This window comes from Priapulus caudatus, unplaced genomic scaffold (assembly GCF_000485595.1).
Source record: "Priapulus caudatus unplaced genomic scaffold, Priapulus_caudatus-5.0.1 Scaffold9, whole genome shotgun sequence".
NCBI lineage: Eukaryota > Metazoa > Priapulida > Priapulimorpha > Priapulimorphida > Priapulidae > Priapulus > Priapulus caudatus.
In genome coordinates, this window is record NW_014577070.1 from 352,246 (window position 1) to 362,002 (window position 9,757).

Genomic DNA, 9,757 nt, shown 5'->3' on the forward strand with positions numbered 1-9,757 from the left:
ACAGACATTGAAAACCGGCAGGCCTGCTCCACCTCAGTCTACAGGAAGCCCACTCACACAGACAGATACTTTACCGTTTAATTCACATCTGTGCAGAGAGGCCTAGGTGGAGTCTTTTGACAGATGCGAGCCTGGAACGCATATTTCAACCAGCCCACAAACAGACAAACAATGACGCGATCACCACGTCCGGAATGCCAGGTATGAACGGGTACCACGCCTCGTTTCATCCATACCTCAACCAAGAAAACTTCACAACCCAAAGAGCCGAAGAATTATAAGACGTTCACGGTCTTACCCTTTCATCAGAAGGGATGCTGCCAACAGCTCAAAACGCCGCCTAGAAAACCATGGTGTTTTCTGACCGTTTTCCGTCTCAGACGTTCTCACTGCCGCAAACAGCTCAGGTATTCGCCCCAAAGGCATTCCAGCCTTCCTGTTACACAGACGTGACGGCATAGTGTATAAAATCCTTTCCAAAGGCCGGTCTGACGATCCTATAATCGCGTGAAACAGCCCGACGATAGCGAAAGGAATTTACTGAACACAAGAGAATGTACAGGCTGCTATCTGAACAAAAACAGCTCAAAGCAAGTGGCCAAACACGCTGGGAGAATCAAGCACCAACTACGACTGGCGAGGGATACAGTGCTCGCCGCAATAGAAGCGACACTGGTTACAGCACGGAGGGGTGAAAGAAGGCATTTAACATTTCGTCTTAGCAAAAAAGGGCAAAAAAAGATATAAGTATAGTTTTGCCCGCAGAAACATGGTTTTCCACGTGCAGTGTGCACCTATTGGCCTGCATACGTGGCGCTCATAACGTAGCTCGGGCGCATTCAATGGCGGTCGCCGATTCCAAACCCCCAACGGCCACCGCTCCTATTGAGCACGCTGGCGCATGTAAACAGCCGTTAACCTCCACCCCCGATCCCCACCACCTACCACCACCACCATGCGCTATTAGCTATGCGACGGTAGGGAAAGTGTACTAACTCTTAATATCTCGGCGGACGAATTGAGTTACAATTCTAAAATTCGAAGATATATATAAAACACATTGTCTTAGCTATGTTGCCGTCTTACTATCATTATGGCCCACCTCCGCGAACGATTCTGAGTTACATTTTTAAAATTCTAGATACATATAACACATGTCTGTAGGCTATAATCCCCCTGTGCAAGTTTTGAGTTTATTGAAGAATGAATAGGTGAATTAATTACCAAATATATACGCGCGGTATCGCTCATAGCGCTTTAAAATTTTTCGGTGGGTTCGTGAGTCATTATTCCCGAAATGATAAATTTCAACATTTATGGTAAACTAACATTTGTCAAATATCTACCTAGAATTAGAAATGTAACTCATTCCGTTCGCCGCCATACGATAGTTAGGTACCACTTTTCTACCGTTTATAGCCCCGTGCGTATATTCAGCCTCTCATGAGCAACTACCGCGCGTATTATTTTTTGGTAATTAAATTCAACTCATTCATGCCTTCAATAAACTTCAAACTTACACGCGTCGGATTATAGGCTAGGAGACATGTGTTTATATGTATCTCAAATTTTAGAAATGTAACTCAATTCGCTTCGCGAGATATTAGATGTTAGTACACTTTCCTACAGCACATAGCTTAATTAGCGCATGGTCGGTGGTGGGGGGGAGGGAGTCGGTTAACGGTTGTATAGAATGCGCCCAAGTGTGCGTTGGGCCGGCGGCGGTCCGTTGGGGGCGTTCGAATCGGCTGGCCGCCCATATGCCGCCGAGGCTACGTTATCGCCCGCACGTTAACACAGTGCAAAAGGTTGCACACTTGCGCGCGGAAAAACCATGTTTCTGCCGCCAAACTATACTTAGTATCGTTCGCTAACTAACTACTAGGTATAGTGTTGGTTTTAAACCGTTTAGCAAACTATAGTGTGGGGCGAATTTGGTTCGGTGCCACTGCGCGAATCTGTTGGTAGGAAAAATGTACACGTGTTCTGTAAAGCTAAAGATAAGTTTTTTTATACAATAACATTGTCTGGCGGGCATTACAATGTGTAATGCCTGTTGGCGGAAAATAGTTGGGCTGTGTTTTGTAACCGACATATGGTTGCCGGACTAATATGACAAACCGTTACACATACCGCCTTTTACAAGCACAGTAAGTGCGCTGTTGGGTAGCGACATGACCAGCTATATAACGCAGGTTACTATAACATGCGCAGTCGAAACTGCGCGAACTCGGCCGAGGACAAAATATATATTCACTGTCACATAATGATGTCCCTGTGATATGCAGTTACTGACACTCTTTAAGCCGTTTCAATATTGAATTTAAATCTCTGACCACGTTCACCGCTATATTATGGATTATTACAAAAATAATCGTTTGGCGCCAGCCTAAAGCAAATGCTTCCTGGCTACAATTAAGCGTGTGCGTGCGCGCGTGCGTGTGGAGGGGCTGACCGGATTGTCTGCAGATAGTTCGTGGCTTCGTGCTCCCCCATGACTCACTAATCACACTACTAGCAGCCAATATAGGGGTTCTAACATTGCAACGCGAGCTGTTCTGGCGGGTGAACGTTGCGTGAACATTGGTTCACTGAAGTTCCGTCAAGATTCACTGATATACGTGGCTCCCAGTCGGTTCTTGATATAATATCCTCACTGACGCGGCACAAATATACGACACACTACACGTCCACATCGTTAAATAATGGTTTTTAGTTCTATTAACTGGCTCGCATCAGGCAATAGTTTTTTTCCACAACTAAAAGTTAGTCTTGCTGCTCTTGCAGCAACTATACTCGTGGAAATAACTGCGATTGAACACAAACCGCAATGTATTTAATCAAGTGCACTTCGACATGTCCCAACAGCCAAATATAGAGTACATAATAAATCTCTAATAAACTCTATTCTATGCGCGCACACCGCTGCACAATTTCCATTAAATATGCTTAATGCCACTCTTCGCAGATGAAGCATGACAACAGACGTTTCTGGCTTAGAATATTATCTGCACATCATATGTAGTAATGAAAAATGTAAATGACAAATTCTATATTACATGTTCTCAAATAATAAAAAATTAATCATTGTTGGGCTCTAAGTCTTAAGAAACTCTTCACGAGTGGAGTGTGTAAGTGACACTGTAACGTCGTGTGGGGGCGTTTGGCAGTGAAACACATTAATAAATGAATTCAAAAACGCGATGCCAGTGTAGGCCTATGTTACGCCAGTAATAACATCATTCAACGCGATAAATTAAATAATTAATAATTAAAAAACCTGGTCTACTGCAACAGTATTTCTATCAGTTATCGTATTTATAAATTATAGGCGTACCTTTTCACCATGGTAACTTGCTATTATGTATTTCATCAGGTAGATGATATCAAGAGCTAATAAACGCCTTAGGTTTTTATATTTATATTTTATAGGTGTTTATTAGCTCTTGATGATATAATCGTAGTCTGCAAAACTAGTCTACACAATATTAATGACATCAGGGGTGACTAAGAACAAACCATGTTTTATTCAATCCATTGTACGCAGTTCCGTCCGCATTGCGCACACAAATTCTTCACAGATATGACAGCATCAGGAGTTAATAAAGACAAATTCCCTTTACTTACTTAACTTACTAACTTAACTTACTATCTTAACTTAACTTAACTTTACTTTACTTAACTTAACTCTTAACTTCTCTTCTTTTCTTTTTTTCTTAAGTTTTTAGACTTGACTTTGTCTTTATTAACTCCTGACAGCATGTATATATTGTTCATAGAGAGTACAGAACAAGTTTGGGTTATCTGTTCCGTTAGGAGTCTCGGAGTTATACAACCTTGAGAATGTAAACTTTCAAAATATCAAGGCCGATCCCTGGTATTGATATCCAGAACTCGTGAAAATGTTGTGTTCCCAGCATGCATGGCGGAGTACATTTATCAAGCATCAAAATCCGCACACAAGACATTAGCTTTTATAAAAATGTTATTACCATGACTAGTAGATGCATCCCGCCGAGTGCATACGACGAGACAAGAATGAATAACACATTGTCCATTCAGATGATGACACGCACGCACACACACAGGCACAGGCACCGCGCCCGAGTACATCGCGCGAAAGGCAAATAGTTAAGAGTAGAAGGTACACAGTGCAAACATGTAGTAACATTTCTGAGTGACCGCCCGAGATAGATAAGCGCGGTGTAATTATTGAAGACGGATGGATCGACCACGAGCGAGCGGTCAATACCATCAGCACTCCAGCCGAGCCGGACTACCAACGTCCGCTTCTATTCAAGAAGGAAGCTGCTGTCCGTTTGCATTACGATCGCGCCGACGCGCACTCAGGAGCATTAATTCGTGCATAGTTGCGCGCGCACAATGTAAATTGTGTCGAATGCGCTTCAATCGCGTCAGGTGAAGTGACGCTGATGTTTCCCATGACCTTGGGGGCTATTCTGAAGGACCTATGTCCAACTGCGTCTCTGGTTACTAAAATCTTCGTCTCTTCTGACTGATCCATAAATAAGCCAATTTTGCCTTACGAAAGGAACGATGCATCGTAGGACCAACACGCTACAGAATAGCAAAACTGGACGTGATGCGGCCATGATGACGAGGCGCGCCGAGAATTGACACTTTGTGTCTTCCAATCACAGCCTACGCCGCACCAGTCTTTGATATTTTTAAATATGGGGACCCATTGGACCACCAACTCGCCGATCTCAGGAACTAGGGCATTCTGCTATGTTAAAACGGTTTCCTACGATAGAGTTAGCCACAAATACGAAAATAACACGCTGTTTAGCGCACTGCGCTCCTTCTGTTGCATTTTCGCATCTCCGTAATCAGAATAAGCCCTGCCTTCTTCGTTGATGGACATGAATGGGGCGTCACCGACGTAACCAGTTACTGTACCTACTGTCTCTCGCCAGCCTGTTTACTTTTCGTAAATAATGAAATGCCCGGCTGATGCATTTTGCATCGAAGTGGAACATTTTCGGCATTTTCACTCGCTCTCGGAAGTGAACGAGTGCGTCAGTCATTAAACATTGAAGTTTTTCTTCAAATTAAATAATTCCGAAAATCCCTAACCACGCTACCCGATTGTTTTAGCCAATGAACGTAGCTGTGTGTGTGACGTCTTGCCCGCACGCTTTATGCTTGGCTTAGCGGGCCTCGAAATGGATATCGGAGGCAGGCACCTCGCAACACGCGTGTTTGTTTACATATATAGCTTTATGACGTACGGTATTCGGGAGTTCTGCGATGATAATTAACGTAATTTCTCAGCATTTCTTAAGGTGCATGGAACATTTTACCAATTTAGTGGTGTCAGTTAGTCACGGATATGTCACAGTAAGTACTAACCGTATATTTTTCACATACGTTCACCTATTTTGCACACAGGCGGTCAATCATTGTGAAAAATTGTGTGAATTTTTATTTTTATTGAGACGTTCCAAGCGCCTGTGCTTTCAACAGTTTTGTACGTCAATGCACGTGCGTCAAAATTAGGCCACAAACTCAACACAATTTCATCTCTGTTATTGTTTACGCCTGAATGCGTGATTGATCAGGGAGGGGGTGCATGTAAGAGGGAGACATTTTCTTTGGGATTCCGAAAAACACAATTCCACTTGACAATTTCATGGGCCATTTCAATTGGAAGCTCTGCATAATGGACCCCCAACAAGCCATTTGACTGACTAGTCAAGAAATTCAAAGGTCTGTATATTGCTCTTATTTAGCCCTCTATAGGTACGTTTAATAGTGAAAAGAGATATTACGTTTAACGATATCATAGTTTCACTCTCACAGATGATTTCCTCTGCTATGTACTCTGCAAACCCCCTGGAGTTAGGCACTGTATGCTCACTGGCATACATGGTAGGCTCGTTTGCATACCATCTCTCCAAGCACCTAGCAGAGAATTTTTCACCACTCACGGGTGCGAGTGAGCATACAGTGCCTAACTCCAGTGGTTTTGCAGAGTACATATAGCAAAGCAAACCATCTGTGAGAGTGAAACTATGATATCGTTCGACGTAGTATCTCTTTTCACTAACGTACCTATAGAGGGCGCATGCCAGACGGCCCTACATCGCATGCAGACAGACAACAGCCTAACAGCCCGCACCGCTCTCTTTCCTGAGCAAGTCACCAAGCTCCTCGAGTTCGTCCTACGGTCTACATACTTCCTCTATAACGGCTCGTACTACGAGCAGACGGAGGGGGCAGCCATGGGCAGCCTGGTCTCGGCCGTCGTGGCCACTGTAACATCGGAGATCTTTGAACAGGAAGCTCTACTCACCTGCCCCCTCTTGCAAACCGCCGGGTATGGAAGAGATACGTTGATGACACATTTTATCATAGTCCCTAATGCAGAAGCGGAGAACCTGCTCAAACACATGAACAGCCACCGACAATCCATCCCAGTTCACAGCGAGGCATGAATGTGAAGGGAAGATACTTCTCTGGACACACTAGTACACAGACATGAAAAACGGCAGGCTCTCCACCTCCAGTCTACAGGAGCGCCACTCACAGCAGACCATACATACCGTCTGTTAATTCACATTCTAGTGAAGAGAGGCCCTAGTGACAGATGTCTTTTTAGACAGAGCGGAAACGCGTATAGTCACCATGCCCACAACAGACAGGAACAAGTGAGCGATTCACACGCTCCGAAATGCCGCCTAGGTACTGGAACGAGGTACCCACGCCGTTTCATCCATTACCTCAAGCCAAGAAGAACTCAGCAACCAAGAGACCGAAGAATTGATAAGACGATTTCACGGTCTTACCTTCTATAGAAGGGATCTCCCAACAGCTTCAAACGCCGCCTAGAAAACCATGGTGTGTCTGACCGTTTTCCGCTCAAGATTCTTCTACACTGCGCAATACAGCTAGTATTGCCGACCACAAGGATTCAGTTCCTGAACAGCAGACGTCGACGGACAGTTTAGTGTATAAAATCCTTGCAAGAGGGCTGTGACGGATCGTATATCGGTGAAAGCAGCGCCGAACGATAGCGGAAGGCATACTGAACAGCAAGGAATGTCAGGCTGGCTTCAACGCAACAGGTCGCAGTGGGCCAAACACGGATGTTCGAGAATCAGCACCAACCTGACTGGGAGGATACAGTGCCGTCGCCCAAGAGCGGACGATCTGCGTCACACGGGAGGCGTGAAAAGAGATTTAACCATTCGTCTATGGCAATGTCAAGATATAAGTATAGTTTTGCGCAGAACACATGCGTTTTCCAGTGCAGTGTGCAACCTTTGGCCTGCATACGTGGGCGAATAACGATAACCGCTCGGGCGCATAGATTGGCGCGTCGCCGACATCCAAACCCCCAACGGCCACCGCTCCTATGAGGCCACGCTGGCGCATTGCTAAAACAGCCGTTAACCTCCACCCCACTACCCCACCCACCACCCACCACCACCATGCGCTATTAGGCTATGGACGTAGGAAAGGTACTAACTCTTAATATCTCGGCGGACGAATTGAGTTAACAATTCTAAAATTCTGAATATATATAAACACATTCTTCTACTATGGTCTACTACATATGTGCGAACGATTGGTTTACATTTTTAAAAAATTCTAGATACATATAAACACATGTCTTAGCTATAATCCCCGTGAAGTTTGAGTTTATTGAAGCATGAATAGTTGAATTAATTACCAAATATATACGCGCGGTATCGCTCATAGGCTAAAATTTCCGGGCGTTCGTGAGATTATTCCCGAAAATGTAAATTTCAACATTATGAAACTAACATGTGTCTATAATATGTACCTAGAATTTTAGAAATGTAACTCAATTCGTTCGCGCCATACGATAGTTAGTACACTTTTCTACCGTTTATAGCCGTGCGTATATTAGCCTATGAGCAATACCGCGCGTATATTTTTGGTAATTAAATCAACTATTCATGCTTCAATAAACTCAAACTTCACGGGGATTATAGCTAAGACATGTGTTTATATGTATCTCAAATTTTAGAAATGTAACTCAATTCGTTCGCGAGATATTAGAGTTAGTACACTTTCCTACAGCACATAGCTTAATAGCGCATGGTGGTGGTGGGGGGGAGGTTAACGGTTGTATAGAATGCGCCAGTGTGCCGTGGGCCGTGCGGCGGCCGTTGGGGGGTTCGGAATCGGCGGCCGCCATATGCGCCCGAGGCTACGTTATCGCGCCACGTACACAGGCCAAAGGTTGCACACTGCGCGCGGAAAACCATGTTTCTGCGCAAACTATACTTGTATCGTTCGCTAACTAACTACTAGTATAGTGTTGGTTTTAAACCGTTTAGCAAACTATAGTGTGGGGGAATTGTGGTTCGGTGGCGCGCGAATCCTGTTGGTAGGAAAAATGTACACGTGTTTCTGTAAAGTAAGATAAGTTTTTTTATAAATAACATGTTGGCGGCATTACAATGTGTATGGTTGGCGGAAAATATGGTAAAAAATGTACACGTGTTTCTGTAAAGTAAGATAAGTTTTTTTATAAATAACATGTTGGCGGCATTACAATGTGTATGGTTGGCGGAAAATATGGTGTGTGTTTGTAAACCGACATATGGTTGGACTAAATTGACAAACCGTACACCATACCGCTTACAGCACAGTAAGTGCGTGTTTGGTAGCCGAATGACCTAGCTATATAACGAGGTTACTATAACATGCGCAGTCGAAACTGGCGAACTCGGCCGAGGGACAAATATATATTCACTGTCACATAATGATGTCCCTGTGATGCGTTACTGACACTCTTTAAAGCCGTTCAATATTGATTTAATCTCTGACACGTTCACCGCTATATTAGGTTATTACAAAAATAAGGTTTGGCGCCAGCTAAAGCAAGCGTTACATTAAGACACACAGCCGACGTCGATTGGTCAGTCAGTCTATATGATTGTCGGCTAGTTCATCATCTGAAAAGACCAAGACGAGAAGAGAACCTGAGAAGACTAATAATGCAACTAGGAACTACATCAACCGCACATATTATGTCAGCCAATATTCCACACTTCTAAGCAATCCAGCTTTTACTCGCAATACCAAAATTACTCCTACTTAAACATTGGATATTTGGATATTTTGTTCTGCCGGCCTGTCAGTTTATGAAACGTCGTTTCGCCTTTCATCATGCTAAAATCATACGGTTCGCTTGCATTTTTAAGAAGACCTCGCCTTGTCCACGCACACAGGAAAAGTCGAAGTTGTAAGCCAACCAAATCCTTAATGATTGAATAGCCACTGCATAGTACTGATAATTAGGCGAATGCTGCGGTCACATAGGAATGCGAATTATAATGCCGCCGATGACTGGGCAGCAATCGCGTAATCATATATGCAATTTATTAATTAGTCTCGACCGGCCACAATCCAAGCTCTCCTCTGAGAATGTGCATTCCTAATTAACAGACATTTGCCTGTGCCTTCGCAGCATCAACATGGCTTCCCCGATCGACCGCGTGGCCTAGAACGCCTCAGCAATAGTAGTAGTAGCTTGACAATTGTCAAACCCCAGAACATCCAAAGAGTGGGAGAGACAGTGCGCGAGAGGTACAGGGAGAGTGAGACAGGGAAAGAGAATGAGAAAGAGAGGGTAGAGGGTAAAAGAGAGTGAGATGGGGTAGAGGGGGAAAAAGAGAGAGGGGGAGGGAGGGGAGGAATGGAGGGAGAGAAAAAGAGAGAGAAGGAGAGAGAGAGAGAGAGAGAGAGAGAGAGAGAGAGA